Below are 26,508 nucleotides of genomic sequence, written 5' to 3' on the forward strand. Positions count from 1 at the left end.
AAAGACATTAATTTAATATTTATAATCAATGTAACTATCATAGCAAAAAAAAAAAAAATACCTTGTATTCCCCAGTTTACTTGCAGACCAACAGAACCTGCAACGTAAGAAAAGAAAGTCTGCACAATTAGTTACTGAATACGTATATATACACACAGAGGTAGACAGACTACTTTTACAACTAGCATATATGCTATCTGATGGTGTAATAGTAGGTATAAAAGCAACTGAACAGTTAAGTATTTCCTTCTACATGCCCTGGAAAAAGATTCAGGAAGCAAAACATGATGACGTTGAACAGATATTGTCAGATTCAGATAATTACCCTTTCCTAGAGTGGCTGAATGTCAGACTGCTTTGATCTTCATTTTGTAACATATCTGAAAATACTACTTTGTAATGTAAATGTTTGAGGTGCCTCTATCTTACATGGAAAGGAGATTGCCTTCTCTCTACTAAGGATACAAACAAAACATCTTGTCTATGAAGCTTATATTTTTTTCTGGTCTAGGCAAATCCTAGTCAAAGATGAAAACTACTTTGCACAGGATCCTGGAAGAGTACAGAAGGAAAAAAAAGATGATGAACTTAAAAAACAAGGAAAGCCTAAAGTGCTATTATTTTTATATTTTCTCATTATTATTATTTTTCAAGTCAAATTATAGGAGACCAATCTATGCTAAAGAAATCAAACTTTCCAAATTTCAAGCAAATAGGATTATCATATGAATTCTAAACATAACATTCATAATTATGTATTCATATCAGTCCCTTTTAAGAGGTTTACAATATTTAATTTCCATTTTCTCATTTTAGAAATAAGAGATTTGTATTTAAAAAAAAACCCAACAAACACAACAAACCAAAACAAAAAAAAAAAAGGATTTTTCTAAAAATACTACCACCAGGAATAAAAATCTCTTTTTACTGGTGGAAATTGAGTTGTCCACAGCAAGACTCATTAGGAACTCAAATTAGTGATCACATATTTCCTATATGGGAAACTGATTATCATCATCTAAGGCAGCAAGATCCTCAGTCCCTGATTTGTTTCCCATTACACGCCAAAGACTGGCTAAAGACTTTTCAAGATATATAATGACACATAAGATTCCACAAGGAATTAAAACTGCTATAAAAAAAAGGAGTATATGAAATCTATAGGTAAAAAATATAAGTGCCAGGGTCTGTCTTAGTACAATAAATTCAACACGTGTGAATAAACATTTGTATTTTCACCTCCCTGTGCAAGACCAAGCTGAAATACATTATTGTCACATGTACACATGTATCCACACATGTGGCAGCCAAGTCTCCTGTGATTTACTGCTCAGTCAGTATCTGAATGCATGTAAAAAGTATGCATAAAGAGAGCCAGAAAAATTTTCAATGAGCTTAGTAAAAAAGTAAAGTACATATCCAACAGGAAAGAATGAACCATAAATCTCATAATGTCTACTTGTGTTAGTTATTAAAGTTATTTTCTCATACAGTCCTGATCAGAAACATACAGCAAAACTAAATGAAAGCTTCTGGAAAGAAAAATCCTCATGTAAGTGACACTTCATTGAACAGTCAATGGGAAATCACAACTGCACAACATCTGTTTCAACCCTGCAAATAAAATTAATTTAAATTAAGCACATAAATAACTTGCCATGCATATATCAACCTAATCAATAAGCACAGACTCTAATCACAAGTGCCATTAAGATTTGTAGTGAAAGATAAGAATAAAGAGATAATTGCAATCAGAAAACATGCTGATTGGAAATAAATTACAGTGGATTTTAAACAGCGTTAAAGACGTGTTCAGAGGAAGTTTACTGCAGCATATGAAAAGCCACAAAATATGAGGCCAAACTATATATTCCTTTCCTTATCCCTCATCACTGCTCTTCTAAAGGGTGAAACTCAATTCCTTTTCCCTTGCTTGCTTTGTTTACTGATTGAGATAAATATAGACCTAAAGCTACACTTAGTTTCAGATAAATTCCCTGAAAGAGAAAACAAATGCTAAAGACTCATGAGTCTTTTTTTTTTTATTTCATGAAACCCTATCATTCCAATTAGTTCTGTCCTAGAATATGTATTTTCTTGTAACTTTTCAAACTATCTTTTCTTGCATTCAACACCTGTATTCATTCTTTTACTCTAATTTTGTTTTTGAAAGGGCTTTGTGTACTCCATAAGAACTTCTCTGTTGCTGGGGTTTATGATCTCTCTTTATTTTTTTTCCACTGAAAGTCAATAGTATCAATTGCCTTTAAGTTTTGATGCTCCTTTTTCTATGTCTTGTCCCGGTACATCTCTCAGATTTATGCTACTAGCCTCTAGCCTCATGCTCCTACCCTTCCCCAGAGTAATTTTCCCCTTCCTTTTCTCTTCCAATATTTCTTTCACTTCTGTGATGGAACGTGGATTTGTGGTATTCATAAAGGGGATTCAGTAGAAGAAAGTCATCATGTGCCGGGGGGGGAGGAAAGCAAGAGCCTCAAATTTCAGGAGATGCAACACAACTCCCAACCGATTGCTAGTTTTCCCCTCTCTTCCTGCTGTTCTCTATGCAGATTTCATCTTTGGTGAGTAAATCAATTGGCACTTTTGTTTTGCTTCTATCAGTTTCTCATACTACTGCTGATTTTCTTCTCTCTGACCTTCCATCTCCTCCCTGATCTAGATAACGCTATGTTTCCTCTCTACTAGCCCTCATATTTTTATGCTCCACCAAATTATAATCCACATGTTTAGTTTTCTGCATTTCAGGTTTTACTGATGTTATTTAATTCACCTTTTCCCCCCTAATGGTCATGGTTGTCTTTATTTAATTTCTTCTCTACCCTGACCTCAATTAGGACAGTAGTTGAGGGTAACAGAGGAAAGTCAAGGAGGAAATTTGCCAGTAGTGGTCCTTTATTAACAATAGGGCAAGTGAGCAGTCTTCCACTTCCTTCCCAACCCAGCCCAAATTCAGGTTTCTTCAGTTTCCTGGTTTTGTGTTACCATAAAAAAGGAAGACTATTTTAAGTATATGCCTTATTCAGAATTGCATATAGCTCAATACCAAGGTAATGATACATATCCATAGTTCTTTGCCTAGCTGAGTATCTTTCCCAAAATTATAGGGCTCATGAAAAGAACAAACTTTCATTTCAACAAAGTAGTTTTGCTCTCCAGAAGTTCCCTCAAATGTCAATGGCATGCACCCTGAATTTTTAAAGTAGCTGAGGGAGTTCTGATTCCAAGAGAAAACAGGATAGGTTCCTGTAATGATTTCTGCTTGAAAAGATAGTGACTTGTGACATGAACAATTGGGGTGAAATTCTTCCCTTGATGACTTATCACTCAGGGATGCTAATGACTTCAGTAGAAAAGATAGTCGAGCATCCTAGGGTACAATTTGCTTCCTACTGTTTTTGTGCTTACTGAAACTGAAGATTACTCTAGGGAAGATGCTGTATGTGAAGCCAAGAATCCAATTTCTGAGAAAGATGTTGATTGATAAAGAAAAAATAAGCAGAGAATTGCAGACACATGCAAATAAAGAGCTTAAGCTAATGTAAATATGTACATACATGGTTCAACACTGTAAAAATTGTAGCATATATGCTAGAACCAATCCATATGCTATCACCACTAACACAGCATCTGCTAGAAACTGTAATACTCTCAGCAGTTTGAGACAAGCTGTGACACTGAGTCAAGAAGTGTGAGACAGAGGCAATGAAGAGAAGGAAATACTTTTAGCAGACTAAATACATCACCAAAGTCTTGATGTGAGAGTATGGCCTCTATCACTTGACATAAACCAACAACTTTCACTATACAACATCAGAGACATAAAAATTATGAGCATATTTTGATATTCTTTTTCTTCACAGGAAAAACTTGTATTCGAAATTAGTAAAAAAAAGTAATTAAGCATATACCCTCTCTGATTTCTGTCAGTGTAAAATGTATTTTTAAATTGCACTTATAGAATTTCCATAAGCATACACCTCAATGAAGATCTATTACAAACATTTAACAACTATAGATGGATTCTCTGCCTGCTTGAATATTTCATAATAACAAAACAGAAACACATCATACAGTTATTCATTTAAAGAAAAAAACCAAAAACAAACAAAAACCCCCCACTCTCCCTAACCCACCCCTCACTGCAACAACAACAAAAATACCCACAAAGTGTAATGAAATGTTTTCTCAGTCAAGTGAGGAACAAGTGTATTATGAAGCTTCTATTCTGACTCATGACAACTATGTATATATAAAGAAACTTACAGGGTACCTCACTATTGAAAAGAACAAGAAAAGAGAGAGCAAGGCAGAGAAATGGAACAAAATGTTAAATGCAAACACCACTATTATTTACATCATTACATCATCTGAGACACATATAGACCCTTACTTAGTATATTTTATGACAGTATATGTAGTTTCCTTGAAATTTTATATTAAATGAAAAAGTAGGACATATACTGCTAAATTGTTATTTCTGTGGGTCAAATTAAATTTTTTTCACCAATTCTGTGTTCAGACTCTAAATATATTTATTTGGCAATAATTCCATTATTTTAAAATAGTGATGCAAAGTAATATGCATAAATATATTGCACAAAGTTATGCTCTCTCTCTATATATAAACATATATATACATATATTATACATACATAATATATACGGTATATAACACAACCTCATGGGGGTTCTAGCTTTCTTTACTTTTGTTTTTCTTAACTGAGTGGGAAACGATAATAAAGCACAGCTTTTGATCACTTGGTCAGAATTTTGATTCCAACCTCTGTCAAGTACCATCCCACAAACAAACTGTTAGAGAAATTGTTTGCAATCAGTCATTCACAAAGTAAGAATCATGTAAAGGGAAAAACACTTTTTCTCCAGATGTCCCAAAGAATGTTCCACTAGCTGCAGCAGAAGAGCAATTTTGCTGCATTTAATTGAGAAATCACACATTAAGGAATCATGGGAGGAAAATATGCAATAGGTAATTTATTACCATCAAGTGGTAATAAATACTTAAAAATACGATAAACGGTCAGGAGGTCTGGAGACACACTACCTACAACGCTGCTGCTTCTTTTGAGAATGCACACAGGATTATTCTTGAGGAGAAAAGACAACACAGATAATCTCATACTGTGCTTTCATAATGAAAACTATAGGGTTTACAGGGTTTTTTTCTTCCTTAATGTCCCTAATCATTAACTCAAAATAGAATTCCTAGTTACACTGGTGTTGTAGAAGTATAAAGGAATTTTAATGTGAAATTTGAAATTAAATTTAATGCAATACATGTTTTCTGCTGTAAATTAACTGGTGGAAATAAGAAAAAAATCTCCAATGATATTAAAGCAAAAGTAAAAATAAATAAGGGATAATAAATTAGTGTCTTCCCTACACTCTTATTAGATTACATCCCTATCAATTTACAGTAAAAGAAAAACCTCAACAATTAATCCTCTAGATAATACTTTTTAAATATCAAAATGATCAATGCATAATAATATTGCTCAAGGAATTTAATTGCTAAGGGCAATACTTTAACTGCGTCACATGTTTTTTTGGAAAGAATCAAGTGGAAGTTTTAAGTCTACTTGCCTAAAGATTAAAATGAGTGGATTCTGAGTGCAATTTTCCCCAAAATATTGTGAATTTTAGACTAAAAACTGGAGTTTTGAAAAACACATAGGGCAATATAGTGAAGTACAGATATTTGAAAGCAATTAACACTTTAACAGTATTATGTTTTTTAGAGTAATTTCACTAAGTACTTTATAGAACTTCTATACTGCCTTTAGAAATGTGATTTTTAAGGCTATTAACATAGGTTATAGCATATGAAATTATAAATTACTATAGGTCCAATTATATTCTAGTAGTCTCTTTTAAAAATGGAAATCTGAATGATCTGTTCTCTGTTTTGTTAAATCTTACAGCATGAAATTACAATTCATTTCTTGCAGAGAGGGTTGGATGTGCATTCATGTTAAATACAGCAGTATAATTTGACAGATTTTACTTAGTTGCTTGTTTGGTCTCTGATAATATAAATTGCAAATCTTCTGCAAGTAATATTGCATATATGTCCACAAAATGTAAATTATATTCTAGGGCCTATTTAAGTTATGAATATTCTCTTAAACAGTTATGCTCCAAGAGAAATAGCGTAACTTTCATTGCATGCCAAACATCTACAATACCATTCATTTGCATATGGTCAGACAAGCAACTGTTAGGCTCTAAGTTTTTTTAATATATCCACTATTTTATTTTACTTTAGACACAACCAGTTTTGAATGTGCATAGCCCTTTTGACTTTCAGAAAAATAAAATTGCTGACGTGGGTCAGTAATATGAAGCCACCAGGAAAATTGGTTTGACTTTGTTGTTCATTGCTAGTTGGATTCTTTGCTTGGTTACAAGCACTAAGAACAGGGAATGTAAAATTTTGGAAACTTATTTCTAGATGCAAGGTATCCTTTTACGGAATACATAATACAGCAACAGAAAGATATAAAAATTGAATAGAAGAGGTACAGAAGTAAAACATCAGCTTCCATGTGAGAGAAGCAGAAAATGTAAAAAGGAAAATACAGGTTCAAAGGGAGGTTACTGACAGCATCTGAGTCACACCTTGGAAGTGTTTTTTTCAGTTCTAGTGATGGTATCTGCAGTATAATCCTGAATTCACTAAAGCTCTTCTGACAAGAAATGTAAAAATTTGTGTTACATGTAACGTTAAAGACTTTTATCATCCGCTGATTATGCAAATCCTACATGTCCTGGTGGACAGTAAGCTGAATCTGAATCCACAGTGCATTCTTGCAGACGTTATAGGAAACCTGGATTGCATCACAAGAGTACAAACATCATATTAAGGGGTGTGATCACCATCATCATCATGGCTAGGCTTCGCGAACAAAGATTTGGGGAGGATCTATCCACATTTGTTACAAGCACGCTGGTGGCTAATGAGGCCAATATGAGATAGACATATCCGATTGCAAAGGCACAGCAGAAAGACTCCTTAGGTGGCGTATTCTGCAAGACACGATTCTTTCTGCATTGTCTTTTCTCCTTGAGAGTGATCCTGCGTGTGTTCTCAAAGGAAACAGCAGCGTTATAGATGGTGTGTCTCCAGGTCTCCCAATTTGAGGACAGAGTAGACCAGTTATGTTGATCAATATGGCCAAGGCTGAGATATTGTTTCAGGGAGTCCTTGTATCTTTTCTTTGGGGCTCCTCTCTTGCGACAGCCGGTGGCAAGTTCACCATAAAACAAGATCTTAGGGAGGCGGTGGTCCTTCATGTTTGAGCCGTGTCCTGCCTAACGCAGCTGTGTTCTCAGCAACATGGCCTCAGTACTTGTGACTGCTCCTTGTTCTAGAACAGATGTATTAGTCACATAATCTGACCAGTGAATGTTTAGGATTGTACGGAGACAGTGTTGATGGAAGCATTCTAGGAGATACAGGTGGTGGCGGTAAATGACCCATGATTCAGATCTGTATAAGAGAGTAGACAACACTATGGCTTTGTAAACACTGATCTTTGTGCTTTCCTTCAAGTGTTTATTACACCATACTCTTTTGCGGAGTTTTCCAAAAGCACTATATGCCTTCGCTAAGCTGTTGTCTATCTCTCCGTCAATCTTATCATCTGAGGAGATGAGGCTACCTAGGTAATTAAACTGCTGGACTGATTTGAGCTCTGATTGGCCAATGGTGATATGGGGATGATGGAAGACTTCCTGAGGTGCAGGTTGATAGAGAACTTCTGTCTTCTTTAAGCTGACTTCCAGCCAAAAGAGCTCAGCAGCCTCAGCAAAGCAGGATGTTAAATGCTGCAGAGCTGCTTCTGTGTGGGCAACAAGGGCGGCGTCATCAGTATAAAGCAGCTCCTGGACAAGATGGTTTAAGGTCTTAGTGCGGGCTTTCAGTCACCTTAGGTTGAAAAGGCTTCCATCAGTACGGTATCGAATGTAGATACCATCCTGATCCTTGAGGTCTACCATGGCCCTTTGGAGCATCATGCTGAAAAAGACTATGAAAAGGATTGGTGCAAGAACACAGCCTTGTTTCACACCATTGGTTATTAGAAAGGGCTCAGAAAGTGCATTGCCATATCTGACTTGGCGTGCTGATCCTCATGGAGTGAGATGATAATTTTAAGGAACTTAGGGAGGCAACCTAAACGTTCCAAAATCTGCCATAGACGTTTTCTGCTCACAGTATCGAAAGCCTTGGTGAGGTCGACAGACCTTTGTTCTGTTCCCTATACTTCTCTTGCAGTTGTCTGAGAACAAATACCATGTCTATGGTGCTCCTGTTGGCTCTGAAACCACACTGACTTTCAGGTAGAATTCCTTCTGCAATAGCGGGTATTAGTCTGTTCAAAAGCATTCTTGCCAGGATGTGATAATGAGACTTTATTAAGCATCTCCCAGAACTTCAGAACAGCCAAGGCGATGGGCAAACCCTGAAAATTTTGAAGCTCTATCTGAACATAAGAAAAATATTTTTCCTCTGAAGATGGTGAAAAAACAGCAGAGATTGCTGAAAGAGGCTGTGTAGTCTCCATCCTTAGAGGTATTAAAACCTACCTGGAACACATCCTGAGCATCTTGTTTTGACTATCCCTATTCTGAGCAGGGAGTTGCACTAGACGATATCCAGAAGTGCCAACCAGCCTCAGACACTCTGTGATTCTTCGTTTATGCATCTCCATACATCCATACATCCCAGAAAAATAACCAGAACAAGACAAATCTGCAACCTTCTTCCCTGATACGAAATTCTCTCTTACTAAACTGTAAAATTACCATGTATTCCTAGAAAACCACAGAAAAATAAATAAATTTACCCTTAATTATGTTTACAGAAGTAGAAGGATAACTCAGAAATTTTCTAAGATAGATGTTTATATTTTATGTTATTCATGTCAAAGATGGAAGGTACTTTGACTTTAATTCCACTTTTAAGATGTTGCAAAATTGATTGTGTACAAAGATTAAGTATAGAGAAAAGGCACTTAGAAGTTAAAGGAAATTGTAAAAAAAAAACCCACAACCCTCTGCCATGAATAAAAACAAACTATTGTTCTTCTTTGTGTATTTCATCTTCCACCAGCTTCAAGTTAGTGAATGCTTTTCAATTATAGCCTCTGGATTCTTTTATAGTCTGCTTTTTAATTAGTAAGAATGCAAACAAACAAGGACTCAAATTGCCTCTGTTCCACTGCAAAAGTATATTTCCTCCTACTGTTCCCACAGTGCTGTGTTCTGTTTCTCTTATTGTAGAATTGCAGTGTTATCTCCTCCTCTTTGATCTAATAGCAACTTTGCAGGTTCTGATTGACTGACAATGTGTGCAATGACCTTCATGTAGAAAAAAATATTTTTTTTAAACAAGAATTAATTCAATGAAATTTATCATGCCTGACTCAATCTCATTTAGTTCATATGTACTTGCAAATCCTTTGCACTGTTAATGACATTATCTATCTTAGTGCATTCATTGACAAAAGAAACTATCATATACTTTGTGGATCTGCTTTCAGAGTGTCCAGCTGAAATGATGAAATATATTTAGCAGAAAGGGAGAAAAGGAGAAAGAAAATGTGTGTTTTTATCTTCTGGATTCCCTGTCTCTAAAAAATACCAAAATCATTAGATTTAGTGAAGACCCTGAATTAAATCATGCCCATACAATGACAGTCACGTTCAGTCTCTCAGTTTTATCTAGGTTAAGATCTCAAAAAACCCCTAAAAAAAATTTAAAAGCCATTATTCCAGTTGTGGTATTCTTTTCCTTACTTGCTTTTCTAGTCAGATGTAATAATAATACTAGAAACTTTCTTTATGTATGAAGCTAATTGTAATCATAACTTTCAATTTCAAATGCTTTAGCTTGAAAAAATTGTAGCTAAAATTATTTGTCTATATCTACAATCTATGTAATTTAAGGTTTTGCAAATGAATATAAAACCAGAATCTTGTAATTTGTTAAAGAATTCTGCACACCTGCTTGACTCTGGTGTTTTTGTTAAAACAGTTTACAAGAAATGAGAAACCAAAGTCACACAGTAAGCATATTTTAAAGAACAATAGGACTATTTATTCATTAGATAGAATATCAAAATTTTCTAAGAGAATGTACTTTACCATAACACAATGTCTTCAAAGTAGGAAATACCCATATAAAGATATGCAGTAATAAATATCATATTGAAATATGTATTTTAGCTTCACAGAGAAACTATACCTATGGAGTATAAAACACTCCAAGCCTGTGATTTTATTATTTTAAACTCTATCCAATAGCTGGGTAAGGGAAGGTTTAGGTTGGATGTCAGGAAATCACCCTTTAGGTGGATGGGTGCTGGAACAGGCTCCCCAGGGAAACGGTCACAGCACCAAACTTGCCTGAGTTCAAGAAGTGTTTCGATAGTGCTTTAAGGCACATAGTGTGACTCTTGAGGCTGTCCTGTTCAGGACCAGGAATTGGACTCAGTGATCCTGATAGGTCCCTTCCAACTCTGTATACTCTCTGATTCTATGACTCAGTTCACTGTCCTGTAAACTCCAAGCTCTTACAGTGCCAGGGTATTTCACGAATCTCTTTTTTTGAAATAGAGTCAGTCCGTATCAGGATATACTTTGCACCTACTGCTGTTCTTGCATGGTAGACTACCCAACAGCAAAGAATTCATCAAGGAATGAGAAATTTACTGCAATGCCTTGTGAAGTAACACATATGCTACAAGTTAATAATAATTGTATGTATGCTGTCTAGGATAAATTTATTAATATTCCACACCTTTTATCTCAGATTTGCTGGATTAATACAGTGTTGCAGCAGCAAAACTTATGAAATGAATTGAATAGCTTAAAGTAAAAATTTTGATCACTTAAACCTAATTTTAAATTTTGATTTGTTTCATTTTAAAAATGTTGAAAAATGCAAAAGAGAAAAAGGAAAAGAAAAATCTTCTGTTCCAAATACAGAGAGTTTTGAAGGACATGAGAATAGAATGCAAACTTTATTCTGTACAAAAAGACATAGCCAGGCTTATAGCTGGGAAGGGAGAATCCCTGCCTGCCACAACATTGGCGTGCGAGTATAAAATATTTCCTTCCAGCGTGGTTCAGTTATGGTTGACAAGGAAGACAGATGAGATTCTAGGTATCTTACCTTTACCGTGGCAACTACAGAACACAGGAAGATTTTGTTGCAAAAAATAAGATAGGTGTCTGAGAAGACTAGACAGAAAAAAGTATCAAATGGACAATATTTAGATTGCCATGGCAGGCTCATGAAAGGGGAAAAAAGTAACCAAATACATTTTCTGCTGGAGCAGTACAGGGTGGAACTATATAAAAAGTATGTCAATACTAATTATACTAATTCTTAGTAATGGAAGCTGAGAATAACATTCATATAACTCTTTGCATCTAAAATCTCAATATAAGTTAGGAACATCCCTCAAATCTTGTAACTTTTGCACACACAGAACTCTCAATGATTACTAATCCCACAAAGATTTCTCCTGCCAAAAGGGATAATAACAAATATAAAAGGAATCATTTGTTAATGAGAAATGCTACTGTAGTCTCTAAATTCTTTCATGTTCTTTTAACTGAACTGGGATGAACATTTTTCCATCAGCTCATTTTTTAATTTTTTTGTTACTTGACAGGAAACCAGGCCATGGGAGATGGTCAATCTGTTTGAGCAGAGCATTGTGTCCACAGAGCCCATCTGCATTGCCCTACACAGGAGGATGCAACATGTGCATGGTGCCTTCATCACCTTGGCAGCCTATTTTAGTCTGCCTCTACATCAGGAGGCTGCCTGTGCTCAGTGCTGATAACAAAGCCCTATCGCTTTTCTGAGTGACAGGGCACAGTGACATATCAACACTGGAACTTAAGCGAAAAGTCCTTTTTAATTTAACTGCTAATCTGCTGAAGCTTTGTTCAAACCTGGCACTCTTGTTTTCAATTAAAACTTTCTTGTAGCTAGAAAAAAAGTTTGGTGAATGTCTTTGCCTTTTTAGGTTGCAGTCAAGTCAGGAAGCAGCTGAAAGGCTAGGAAACAGAGTGAAGTATTTGTCGCATTGCTGAATGTCAGATATTTGTTTGTCAGATGGAAATTGCATAGAATACACTTTCTGGAATTTGTTTTATAGGAGACTCATGGAAGGTTTACTGTCAAAATGGGAATTTTCCTCTAAACTAAAATACAGAATGATTAACATACCAATATTGGCAAAAAGTCCATTATTCAGTGTTAAGTTAAAGCCTGTGTCTAGAAATATTAACAGTAGAATGCAAAAGTGTTAAAAAATCCTAGTGTATTTTGTGCTTTAAGCAACAAGAGAAACCATTTCAGTAGACTTTTAAGGCCATATTGGCAAGTAATCAGTCTCTGTTTCTAAGTATTTTCTTTAGATTACACTGCTGTCTCAGCAAACTAACCTAACGCACTGGGTTTTTAGACTATTTGCAAAAGGAGAGTGTACTCTACTTCAGAGGATAAAAAGCTGGTATTGCTGTTTGTCCTGGTTTCATCTGGGACAGAGCTCATATTCTTCTCAGTTGCTGGTATAAATGCCACGCTTGTTGGATTTAGGGTGAGAATAATGTTGATAATACACAGGTATTTTGACTGTTGCTATGTAGTATAACCCTAAGTCAAGGTTTTTTTAGGGTCTTGTGTTCTACAAGTGAGGAACTGCACAAAAAGCTGAGAGGGAGCACAACCAGGATAGGTGATCAATAACTGATCAATAACACAGATCACTACGCCCAGTACATAAGCTTGGGGAAGTTGTCCAGAAGGGAATGATTGCACCTCAGGGATGAGATGGGAACCTTTTGGCAGTATGGTACATCACTTTTTTCTCTTGTGTTTTGTTACTCTCTCCCTGTCCTTATCCTTGCTTCTATTATGTTTTTGTTGTTTCTGCTGCTATTGTTATTGTTTTCATACTTAGCATTATCAGGATATTGCTATTATAATTATTGTTTATTGTTATTTTCAGATTTCAATTATTATTTATTCTCATCTCAACCCATGTGGTTTACTCTTTTCTTCTGATTCTCCTCCCCACCATGGGTGGCTGTGGTGGTAGGAATGAGAGAGTAGCTGCATAATACTTAGTTTCTTGTTGGGGTTAAACCATGACAAAATTTTAGAGAATATTTAGAGCAATATCCAAATGAAGATATTACAAATATTGGAAGTAACACTTCCCTTTGGGCAGACAAAAACTTTTCTGGAAATTTGTCTCTTGGACAACTATTAAGTACAAAGAGTGATTTCTTTTTCTTCTCTTTTTCAAAGTGGCTTCAAAATTTCCTTGGTTCACTTCAACACATTTTTCTTTGGCAAGTTGTTTCAGTGAATTGGCTACATATCAAAATACAGTCTTCTGTGCAATCGCATGAGTCAACCTGCCATTACTTGATTGATCAAGACTTTGGCCTATGAATAATAAAACATTTGGCCTACATCTCCACAAAACTATGTGGATAAATGCAAACTTAAAATTAATGGCAGCTAGGACCAGAAGTTTGGTTTGCTTTGGGTTTTTGTTTGTTTTGTTTGTTTGTTTTGTTTTAATTCAAATGACTGAAACGAACATAAAAATGTAAATATTTTGAAGTTTATAGTTATGCATTCTTATGTAGCATTTGTTCTTAATGAACGGGATAATGTCTATAAAGTTTACTAACCAAAGGCAAATAAAAAGATGCATAGTCAAAGATGTATATTTGTGTTTAATAGCTAAGCAGGCTCTTAAAATAGCTGAGCAGCTATAATAGCGTGTGCAACATTACTGTATTTTTTCCTCTGAAAATATTCCTATTTACATCTATTTCTAAACTACTGAAGTAAAATTTATGCAGTTAGTAATTTATGAATTATTTAGAACTCTTTTTCTAATACTCAATCCTAATCCAAAAAATATACTTTCTTTTCCTTAAAATTCCTTTTAGATATCTAAATTCATCATTCTTAGGAACAAGATACAATAAAGCTTCATTAATTAATTATTTTGCTCAACTTTTCAGATGCAAGTTGCATAGAATTGAGTAGAGAGTGACACTCCTTGAATAACATTTTCATTGTGTATCTTTGGTCTTGAGGAACGTTTTATCAGGCAAGTGTCAAATTCTGTGTTCAGCACAATAAGCTGTTCCAAATTCGTTAAATCAATTTTAATCTGTTCTCTGGAAGGAAATTTATCTTAGCCATTGTTTTATCTAGATAAAATATAGTATTCTTTTTTTAGGATTATGTCACAGATGAAACTGTGGACATATGTAAAAAACTTTATGGACAGTATTTTATACAGTCCTTGCCCTGAATTCTGAAAAATGTTTCTCCTTCCTTTCTTCCCAAGCTATTTTTCAATATTCATCTACTTTCTTAGAAAATGTATATAAGTTTTTTTAGCAGTCCTTGGAAGTGGCTGAGTTAACTATCTATTTATTAAATATTATATTATCTATTTGTAGTTATATAGTTAATATTGTATCTAGTTTTGTATATTTATATATTTATCTGTTATATTATCTATTTTTTAAATTTTATATTTATGTGATACATATGCATGCATGCATAACAATATAAATTAAGGAAATTTATTTTAAAACCCTTGGATTAAATATATCAGTCAGCTATGTCTATGTGATAATTTCATAGGGGACGACACAGGACATAAAGAAATACCCTAAACTGCACTTGGGCGAAGGAGAGGCTGTAGAAATCACACTTGAAATTTAAACAGATTCCCCAGATCCTGTGTGTGCCCAGAAGAGGAAACCCTGTGCAATATGTGAGAAAAATCTTCAAGTATTTTGACACAAAGTTATTTTAGTCACAATAGCCAAAATCTATAAACAGACATGCATGAGGTCTCCATCTTGCCTTGGCCTGTTGTCCTTGAAGTTGCCAAGGTGTTACCTCCTTAGTCATAACTCTGTTTTTCTTTCCTCTCTTTTGCTCTTTATTCTTTCTTCTTTTAATCTCTCTTCCTTATTGTCTGTATTTAACTTAAGTTGTGGGTATTTCACTCAAGTTTGGGTTGGTGTTTGTCTAGTAAGTTGTTATTAAGTGCAATGCTTTTGTGAATTGAATTCTTTGTACTGGGTGTTGTAGTGAAATGTTTTTCCTTGGTTGGTATATTATCTCTGTAAAACCTTTTGCCAAAATGCCTCTTTTCTCACCAAATTAAAAGAAATCTCTTAGAGAAAAAGTGTATGGCTTTTTCTCCAGATGTGAACTCAAGATATCAAAGAATCAGAGATTTTGCAGGAGTTCGTGTGGGTGAATTCTCATGAAATCTGAAATTAAAGTGTACACCTGATAAGAAAGAGCATGGAGCTTCTGGACTGGGTTGTAACACTAGGTCACACTGAATTGTAGAAAGAAGAAACCATGGTGACGAATGTGTCCACATAAAATTTTGCCTTCCTGTGTGATGCTAATCTGAATGTTTTTTACAGAGACAGAGGACACTCTTACTTTGTCTCAGCCACAAAAGGCCCAGTTTGTGAATTGTATCTCAGAAGCTGCCTAAATTTCATCATCCATTAGAGTTTCTATAATCCAGGAGGAATTGATTTCTATGGAAAATTGAAATGACCAGCTGCAAAATCAGCTTTGTGAAAAAGAGTCTGGTTTTTGCTTTTGGCTGTTCAGTGTTAGATGAGAATCTGCCAGATGACGTAAAACTGAATCTTTTCTATATTTAGCAAGATACAAGTCTGTTTGTGCTTAGTGAAACACAAGTCTTGGCTAGTTAGTGAGTTTGCCATAATCACTTATAACCAAGCAAAGTGAAATTGTCTGCATCCACAGTATTCTGCTATTTCTATCACAACTATTAACACTACTTTTAAAGAATGAGCTTTGGATATTCACAAATATGTAAAACATGGAGGTATTGTCTCAAGGGGAAAGTCGGTAAGCTCTCTGCAAATCAAGTGATCAGATATTCCATCAAGAGTTATGTTCTTTCCCAATGTACAGTTCTGTTCACATGTAAGCACAGAGAAATTCACATAATTCAAAATCTCTTCAAAATTAGAAGAAAGTGTGAATGCAAAAATATGCTGAGTGAAATTATACACATTCAAACAAAAGAGGACTAGAAATTACTTATGGCCTTATCAACTGCCATGACAACATTAAAGTACAATAGGGTTTTAGAAATAAGATCTCAGATGCACATATATTTAGATGCACATGGTTTTAAAAACTATTTCATAAAATCAAAAATCCAAACTAAAAAACACACACACACACACTCTCTCCCAAAAACAGTTCCAAAAAGGAGAGGAAGGGAAAAAGAAACCATCCTGCAAAATGTTTTTTCACTTTATGAGGTAGAAGCATCAGGTGGCTTGCTGATTATACAATCTTACACAATTGACAAATGCTGTTTGTTTTAAACCATAAAGCCTACCACTAGGTGGTACAGTACATAAATATTTAATCATTCATTTGGGATAATTCAGTTCCAGTCTTACAACTTGTGATCTCATATTAAATGTGCTATACCTCAACTCCTTCACAGAATTTAAAAAAAACAAAAACAAAACCAAAAAAAATTATGTTATGTGGTTTAGAGACCTATCCTCTATACAGAGTATCAGATTAGAAAGTTGTACCAGCAGCTATAGTTTATAAAACAGAGAGTGAAAGATTATTTAGAAAGTCAACACTAACACTTTAGTTGTTAAATGCATTTTGGCATACATAAATATGTCTCCCTCCAGAATGCTGTTCTACTGATCAATCATATACCCATACTAATTTGAATGATAATGACCCATGGATTTCTCTTGCTTCCAGAATTGCTTGAAGTAAAAACAAATGTTGCTTGTTTGAAACCCATACTCCTTTGTCAGAGAGTCATTCTACATGTACAGTCTCAACAGCCCATAGGTGATGTGGAATTCTTAGCAGTTTCACTTGTTCTATTGAACAACATTCTGAAGATATCCACGGTATTATTTTGAAGCAAAACTTTCTTAATATGTGACTTCACAAATTCAAAGTTATTCACATGTAAACTTCCTTAAACTTGTTGATTTGTGGATTGTGAATCTGGAATATGTTATAAGGTTCAGTATGAGACCGAAGCTTTGTTTTTGCAATTTACTGCTCTTCCTAATAGAACTGAAAAATAATTTGCTGACAGCAAACTGGTGGCAGGTGTGCTTTAGTGTTGACAGCTGTGTTTCTGACATGGATCACAGAGAAACTGTAGTGTTCATGCTAGAACATCTGGAACATTTGATCAGATCTCAATATCTAATTCAGATGGGTTGTCTATTATCATTTCACAAAATAAAGAAAAAAACAGTATTATGGTGCAGTGTTCATATTAGCACAAGAAAAAAAATCATGAAATTACTCTCTGAAATATCTTGTGTCTAATGAGAAAAAAAAATCAGTAACTATTTAGTGAAGTACCACTAGATAAAGATATTTTTTACACTTGTGTAATGCCCAAAAGTACTTTGCGAGACTGACATTAAAAAATGCATAAAGATAAAAAAAAAAAAAAATAGTATGTCATATATGATATTTAATATAGAACATTTCTCATATGGTAAACAGTTTTCTGAACTGCAGGTTTTTAAGAAGGCTAGAAGTATCTCTTATTAGAATAGTCAATGAAGTGACAGGATCTGAATTGCTTGAGGCATCTGTTGTTTAAGAAAATTAAATACCAGATTACACTGAAAGAAATAAACATCAAAAGCATGCCCAAATGGTAAGGTTTATTACATAACATTTCACCATCCATTTCTTAATCAGTTCAGGTTTTGTCAGGTGCAAAAGTGCTATCCATGTATGAGTGGTTTTTGCAAGATGCATTATAATGAAAGTGGTTGTGCGTCAATGTCACAACAGTCAGTATTTGGGCAAGGATGAAGTCTTTGGCTGTCTACATGAACTGGTCTCAAACTATCCAGTCTGCTGGTAAGTTTTGAGAGAGTTTTCCTGTTTCATATCAGAAATCTACAGAACTTTTCTCTTTGTTTGCTTGCTCATCACAAATCAGTCAGAAGCATAAATATGGCACCATCCCTGCCACACACAACTACTGTTAAGAGTTCAAATCACAGCAAGAGTTTCCGAGTACCACCGCGTAGTTGCCTTTCTCTGCCTCCTCCTCCAGGCACAATCTCTTTTGAGCTGCTGCCATCTCTTGTTCACTCTTGTCCGCTCTACTGCTATGGAGTTACAATGGCACCCACCCTCAACAGCAGCAGCCACTGCCAGGGTTTTAGCACATTCGGCTTCATTATGCACCTCTCTCATCTTACACTTGCTCTAGCTCTGCAAAGCAAATTTCAGTGTTGGGGTTTTCATCTACCTACAGGACTTAGTTTCAGATTCTAGCCAGTTTTGACACTCTTGGTAGCCATAACAGTGATCTGGACTCCAGAGTACTACCTTATCTGTTCTTTTGCAATCGAAAAATCAGGACAATTTTGAAAGTAAACTAGCAATCACCTAAGCAAGGAGAATAAAGATTAAGAAAAGACAGGAAATAAACTTGTAGCTTTAAGAAAACTACTGCAAGAGTGGATGGCTAGAAAAACAAAACAACATCATTTTCTTTACAAGAGTTGTATAGATAATTTCTACTTAATCTCTATTTATGAAGTACATTCAATTATTGTTATATTATACATATAAAATATATATGCAATATATATTATATCAAGTTGTGCTTTTAAACTAATTTATATAAAATAAAAGTATTTTATATAAAAATATAAAATAATATAAAAAGTAATTTATTTAAAAGCCATTAAATCTGCGATGCTGCACATATATCCAACAATAACTCACTAAGTATCAATCACCAAATAAAATAGATTCGTTGAGTGCTTAGAATATTATCTGGTCATTTTTACCACTGAAATAGGGCAGAAGAGTACCATGAGAATGTTTAAATATTTAATCTGTTTCATGTTCAACTGATTTTGTTATAAAAGCTTGCAGTAGGTACAAGTGCAAAGAAAACTAGGTCATGTGTAAACCCAGGAGCCTGAAAATCATAAGCAAGAATAGATGAATGCGATTAAGCTGCAAGTAAATAATTCACTTATACTATATAACTGAATATTTTAGTGACAATGCAAAGGACTGGGATGCTGTAACTTTGATGTATCTGTGCCATTTTAAAGACTTGCAGCCCAAATTAAATTTTGTCCTAAATAATTGTTATGTCCCTCTTTCAGGATCTCTGCTTCCTAGTTTACTGAATAATAATTAGAATATAAAAGGTGTTTATGCTTAAGAAAATGTAGTGAACTGCTGGCATATATTATTTACCAAAGTTGAGCCAAGCTGCATAGGATTCTTAGCAAGTCTGATTAGAACCACAAGCTCTCCAGACAAAGCAATTTAGTTAAGATTGAGTGATGGCTTCCTGACTAGTTACACTTAGTTATTCTATGAAATTACTCTGACTCTGGAATCATGCTTCCCAATACCACCCTTTTCAAGGTTGGTCTGTAGAGAAGCTAACAAACACAGTCTTGTTTGGAAAAATATTGCATCTTGATTAGAGGCCAGAGAATCAGTTTAAAAGGTTAAAACTCTGATTCTAATCAGACTTTTCCTTGATAGTTATCAACATAATGCATCTGGAAGGTACCATCCCTAAGAAAAACAGACAATAAGTCTGAAATAATGGCTGCTAATAAGCTGTCTACAGCGAGTAGCAACAGGACTCTATAGAAGACAAGAGAAAAACCACTAAAAACATATGGCAGGAGGGAAGATGAAAGAACATCGACATAGAAATAATGCTACCTAATTGCATTGTGAATTTTGTCTTTAATGCAGTTCCTTTGAACTGGCCTGGCGTACTGTAGCTTGTTCTCAGATGCACCTTTTTGTAGTTCTGGGCTGCACAAAAATTCTGGTATCCATGGTGTCTTTTTTCTTTTCCCTAAATATGCCTACTAATTTGGACTGTGACAGGAATTTGAGAAAAAGAATGTATCCACAAGTGTGAAAGACTGGAATGCTGATGACTCAGACAATCAAGGTGAAAGTTCACAGTGTGCAAAGTAATCACAGAGGTGCTGAGGGTGTGCTCAGCCACCACCTCTGTTTACAAGCTAGATATTGAACAAGACGAGGAGAGAGGCAAATCCTGATAAGTGGTGTAAGTTTTAATTCCTCCTTACACAAATGACTCAGCTGTGATAACTCCCTGCTAGGGAAGCATGAGGACAATTCACACATAGCCTGAAGACATCCAGCTCTGCTGATGAGTCATAATGGATCCACCTGTGCTGGCACAACAGGCACCTGTAACATCTTAGGAGGTGTCAAAGACTCCTGAAATGTCCCACAATCCTGTATTATATCATCCAGCGTAGAACTCCCTGCCCCAGAAGAGGTACTAGGGGCATTCCCACTTGGCCTAAGGGCAATAAAAGACCACACTAAGACTTCACTCAGCATGAGGTTTTCTTCTCTCCTACAGTGGACTTTTACTATCTGAGGCTTCCACCACCACTTCGACAGGGCTACAACCACCACTTTTACCAATGAACATCAAAATTGCAAATCTCATCTCTGGATCTGACAGGTGTCTTGCAGGTCTATCCAGTCACTTGGGGGGGCCACAGCCCTGCCCCAACTGCCTGTACCACCACTGCAGCCTCACTCCAGCTGCCAGTTCTGGCCAGTTCCTCTGTCCCCAGGGACAGTTTCCCAGGTGATCTCATTCACTAAATCTTAAAAAAGCTGGAAGTCCACTATTTGAAAGTTCAGACTCCTGACTTTGCTTTTTCAGTCCCATGTTCCTTGAGATCAGTAACTCAACTAGGGCATGATCACTACAGCCCACACTGCTTCCAGTCTAAGTTCTAATGAGTTCATCTGTGTTGATGAGCACATGCAAGGTAAAGCTTCTCCTCCAGTAGGTTTGTCTAATCCTGGACCAGGAAATTGTCCTTGATGCAGTCCAAAAATCTTCTGGATTGCCTACAGTCAGTTGTACTTCTTTCCCATGGACCTGTCAGAGTGGGTCCAGAGGGGGACCATGAAGATGGTGAGAAGGCTGGAGTACCTCTCTTACAAAGACAGGTTGAGAAAGATGGGGTTTTTAATGCTGGGGAAGGGAAGGCTCCAGGGACACCTCATTGCAGCCTTTTAGAATTTAAAGGGGGCTTATAAAAGAGAGGGAGGGTGACTTTATACATAGGCAGATAGTGATAGGACAAGTGGAAATAATTTCAAACTAATAGAGGAGAGATTTATATTATATATTTAAAAGAAATTATTTACTGTAATGGTGGTGAGACACTGGAACAGATTGCCCAGAGCAGTTGTGGATGCCTCATCCCTGGAATTGTTCAAGGCCAGGTTGGATGAGTAACCTCGTCTAGTGAAGGTGTCCCTGCCCATGGCAGTGAGGTGGGAATTGGATCATCTTTGCCGGTCTCTTCCAATCCAAACCATGGGGACTGTCTTATGTATGAGGCACCATAAATCAGCAGGGCACTCATGTACAGGACTTGAAATATTTTTTCATTTTCGACTGATTCCCACAACAGCATTCCTTTCTAGTTTGTCATGTCAGTGATATCAGTGTTTTCTATAATTAGAGACAATTTGCATATGTAAGCAGGAAAGAGTGAAAGAAACATGCTGCTGCTTTTGCTACAGTTCTGCTGTATATGCTTAAAGAACTGCAGAAAGGTAGAGGAATGAAAAAGGTTTCACATTGTTCCTTGGGTAAAAATAACTGTGTCTTAATGAAGAAGTATGTATATATTTATGTAGACTTGACAGATATCCTGTGATGGATTCACACATCTCAGCAGAGTCCTCATGGTCTGTAGCAAGGAGAATGTCATGCACCAGCTGTTACTGAGCTGAAGGGGTTGTTTTATTGTCTTTCATCCTCTGCATGGTCATTTGTACACAACAGGATTTGTGCACAAGGCACCATGTCAAATCCTATGCTCTCATTCTTCCCTGATCAATAACTACAGCCATGTGACACTGTGGTTATGACAAAATCAGATACTGAAAAGCTGTACTTAAAAAGATTTAGACTACTGTGTTGCCTCACCAGTGAATTGCCTCCCAAATCCACACTTAAGACAGCAACTAGTACTGGCCTATAAAGCGTCACTCTTGCATCAATAAATTGTATTTTGGGCATCTGTTGTCTGTTCTATCTGGCTTGCTAGGCCGAAACAAAGTGAGAGAGTGTTCTTCAGCAGATGAGGGACTTTTTGAGGCTGATCACTACAGCACCGAGGCGTCAATCCTTTCCTAAGGCAGAAGAACTGCCTAAGAGCAATAATAATTGGTCACAACAGACCAAGCAACTGGAGCAAGAACAAAACTTGAAGTTATTAATTATAGTGTCTGTTCTATTTCCTCTGTGAATGAATAGATTGCTTTGTTTGGAAAGTTGGAGATGGCATGACATAACGTCATCAAGGTTTGATATATTTTTACACAAAGAATTTTTACAGAAAGCATTTCTTTGCCATTGCTTTTGTTTGAAAAGATTAGCAAATGAAATATTGGCTTAACTGTACCAAAGAAGGAGAGAAAGAAAACAGTTATCATAACACTGGGAAAAGCGTATGCATAGGGTTAGAATCTGGAGGAGAATGGTCTTCTGTCTTATGATGGTGGAACACCTTTTCTAGAGAAGTGTCGTGTATTACATTTTTCACAATGACAATCTCTATTTACAATTTTTTTTCTAATTGGTTCAGAAATACTTAGGAAAACAACTGTTATGCCTAATTAAAGCTGATAAAAAGAGGCAAAGATGAATTAAAGTTATCCTGCTGGATGTGAAGGAACTCACATGTCTACACTCTCACGTAGAACCACCTTCATGGATTTCGTGCATGGAGAAGATTTGGGTTGAAAGCTGTAATATCCTTTCAGTTACAGCTTCTTGTCTGGGAATATGTCATGCCAGTGTATATTTCCTTTGGATGATACTCTCCCATATTCAGGCAGCAGAAAAGAATGAACCTGTGACATGGTATTTTACTACATTGTCCCAACTTCCTTTCAGTTAGTTGTTTTTTGGGTTTTTTTCCAAGTTACATGTCTTTCCCAGATGATACAAGTCACTGAGGCTAGCTAAGATCTTGCCTTATGTATTTTTCATGGGCAATTTAGGGTCTTGTATGCACATAAAGAATTACATGCTTAAATATATATTCTTCATGTAGCAGTATTTGAACACTTTTCTTCTGCTATTTCCCTGCCCATACAAAGAGCTCTAAAATAATTCCATATGAACAGAAGTAAATGTCATCTTCTTCTGAGCTTTTCAAATAAAATCATGAAGAAAAAAGAAGAAATTTTTTAAAACATCAATAACCTTCCTCCCATGGATTTTGAAATTTAACAGGAAATTTAATTAAATTGGATGAATGCAATCATAATTTTTCTTTTAAGATTCAGATAAAAAATTGTGTCTGGTGGTATCTGGGAAAGAGGTGTTTTTATTTCAAAGAGTGAAAATTTACCAGGATTCCAGAATTTTGTTTACCATATTAATTTTGTTTACCATATTAAAGCAACTAGAGTAAAAAAAAGATGCATAGAATATAGTAATGGTAGTGCATAGCTCTTTAAGATAGTAAAGGTAGATTCTGTGTTTAAAATATCCAGAAATGAATAAATTTAAATGGAGCTGCAGAGTGGCAACCAAAAACAAAAAAAAACAAAACAACCCAAAACAAACAAACAACCCCCCCAAAGAAAGAAAGAAAGAAAGAAACAAAAAATCAAACCAAAATGCTTCATATTTTTCAGTCAGATTGACAACTATGGAAACCTGTGTAGAAATGTAATTCCTAGGAATGACAGAAAAGAAACATTGCAGAAATTAGACAGGTTAGAAAAACTTTTCTCTAAATGACCTAAAGATGAAATCCTGAATGAGAGTAGACATTGACAAGAATTTTTTTGTGATGAGGGTGGTGAGGCACTGGACAGGTTGCCTGGAAATGTCCTGTCCCTAAAAATGTTCAAGGTCAGGTTTCATGGGACTTTAAACCATCTGTTGTGGTGAAAGATGTCCCTGCCCATAGCAAGGTATTTGAACCTGACAGTCTAGACAAGGTGGTGTTATGTAAAGGGCTGGACTTGATCTCAGAGGTCTTTTCCAACCTAGTTGATTCTGTGTCTGTGATCTTTGAACGTCCTTTCCAATCCAAATAATTCTATGATTTTTTCAAAAACATTTTTAAAGATTCTGGCAGATATTGGCAAAAAATTGTATCCTAGTACAAAATCAAACCTTTTGAACTCAGTCATCAAATTCTATAGGAGTTCCCTACATGTTACTATGGATAATACACATCACTGTAGGTAACAGCATTTTATGTGCAATCCAAAATTACTAGCACATGTGCCCAGCAAAGCACTGGAAACACTGCATCCCAGAAGCAACCACCAGCTAGCAAAGGCTCTGAGATACTCAGGTGAGAGCTTCACATTGCCTTGGAGCTTCTCCTAGCTTCTCTCAACTGAATTTCTTTTAAAAGGTAGGGGAACAAATATCAAAAAATTTCCCTAAAGAATGTCTGCCTCCACTCAGTTCCTGCCAAGGCTATTAACGTCAACAAACATTCCCAGATTACTGTTATCCTAGACTTTCATATATTTAAAAAGAGGTATAGATGAAGGAAAATTACTGCAACCTATCTCCTTATGGGTAGCAGACTTGATAGGATCCGAGACCTTAAAAATAAAGAAAAATAGTATTTTTCATGTAAAAGTAAAGGAATTGCAAATGGTACTTTGGGAATCCTATATTGTTCTTTTAGAGTTCTACCATATAATCCAATTCCTGAAAAAAAACAAACAAAAAACCAACCCCCACAACAAACAAAAAACCTCCAACCAACCAACCAACCAACCAACCAACCAAACAAGAAAAAACAAGGCAAAGAATATGGTCACTTGCATCTATGCTTTTGGTTAGCTTAAGATGAATTCATTAATAATGAGCATTTATAGCCTGGGTTTCATTTTGAGAGGAAGCTTTTACTAGCTTTCTTTCAAGGTGTACTCCCTTACAGAAGTTTCTCTTCAATGAAGAGAATAATATCATGTTTATGATACTATTTAACCCTAAATAATGTGGAATTTGAAGAGAAAAGACATATCTGACATAAGAAAATCTTCCCAAAGTGCATAAATATGCAACAAAGCAGACCTCAAATCAACAAAATCTTGTTCTTCTTATACAATAGTTTTTACTTCATAAAGAACTATTCTTTATTCTGATATTTCTTTAAATAGACTATATCACCTACCTCTATGGTTATTAGAAATTTTATTAGGTTTCTTCACTTTTTTTGCATCACTGGGCCTGATCTGCAAAGCAGTTAAATGGTTTTGGAAGCAAGTAAAGAAAATCCAAAGTATGAAAAAAGCCATTTCTTATAAAAATATACTTGTGTCTCTCTGTTTAGACATGTCTAATCTCTACCGGCCACTGGATTTTTTTTCCTTGACCTTTCACATATTTCCAGGTACAAAAATAGATCTGTTTTTTTCAGTCCTCATTTTCTGCAGTACAAACTGAGTACAGTTGATTTGTGTGGTTCTGTTCTGCTGGTGTTCAAAAATATTTTATTTTCATAGTCTATACAGCACAACAGCTATGTAGATTTTTCTGTGTAGAGAAGACAATGGCTTGCACTGAAAGAAAGAAAGTGGATCAAAGAGCAAGAATACTTAGGAATAAAATTCAACTTAGTCTCAAATTCAGATATGACAGTCACTGCCTATTGGTATCTACTGATGAGAGTAGCAGTTTATTAATAACCTGTTGTGTAAAACTGACATATTATGTGCTGAATTTTGCTCAGTTATACTATAAAATGGCCTCTATTAGATATTCTAGAATTACCTACTTTCTGTTAAAAAACTTTTAACTTGTTTTTTAACTGTTAAAAAACTTTTAATATGCCTCAAAGTTGTTTTCTGAATTCAGGTTACTTTATTTTTTCCCCTAATTCCTCGTTATTGATAAGATGATCCAACAACAGTCTAATCTTGATCTCTGAGTATACACACAGTCCAAATGAATACCACGTTTCAGTTCAGATACAAACTCTGATAAAGACTGATAGAGTTATCAGCAGTGAAAAGGACAAATCATGATACATAGTACTTTTGATATGCCAAGGGGGAAAAAAACCAAAAAAGATAATAATATTCTAGAAGTTGCATACACACATTCAAGTTGTACATTCAGATGTACTGCAAGCAATTTATGAATACACAAAAGTGACTGAATCAGGAGGAGATAGAAGGAAGAGATTGTACTTGAAGAAATAGCTAAAAGTACGTAAGTTGAATAAAGTTAATTTCACACATACAGAGAAATATATATTCTGTCATATGGCATATACCTTCTTTTTCTCCTGTCTAGTTCA

At 35.4% G+C, this 26,508-nt stretch overlaps 1 protein-coding gene across 47 annotated transcripts in view; it reads right to left on the bottom strand.

The window, feature by feature from the left end:
* Positions 1-26,508, bottom strand: part of PTPRD (protein tyrosine phosphatase, receptor type D) — a 1,162,785-nt gene that overhangs the window by 641,654 nt on the left and 494,623 nt on the right. For 46 of the 47 annotated variants that reach the window (XM_027635107.1, XM_027635120.1, XM_027635110.1 and 43 more), the window contains one exon: positions 62-97. The exons of the other annotated variant lie outside the window; for it this stretch is intronic. The gene's annotated coding sequence lies outside the window, so the exon portion shown is untranslated. The remainder of the gene's footprint in view (positions 1-61; positions 98-26,508) is intronic. 47 annotated transcript variants of the gene reach the window in all.

This window comes from Corapipo altera, unplaced genomic scaffold, assembly GCF_003945725.1.
Source record: "Corapipo altera isolate COAL_440 unplaced genomic scaffold, ASM394572v1 61411, whole genome shotgun sequence".
NCBI lineage: Eukaryota > Metazoa > Chordata > Aves > Passeriformes > Pipridae > Corapipo > Corapipo altera.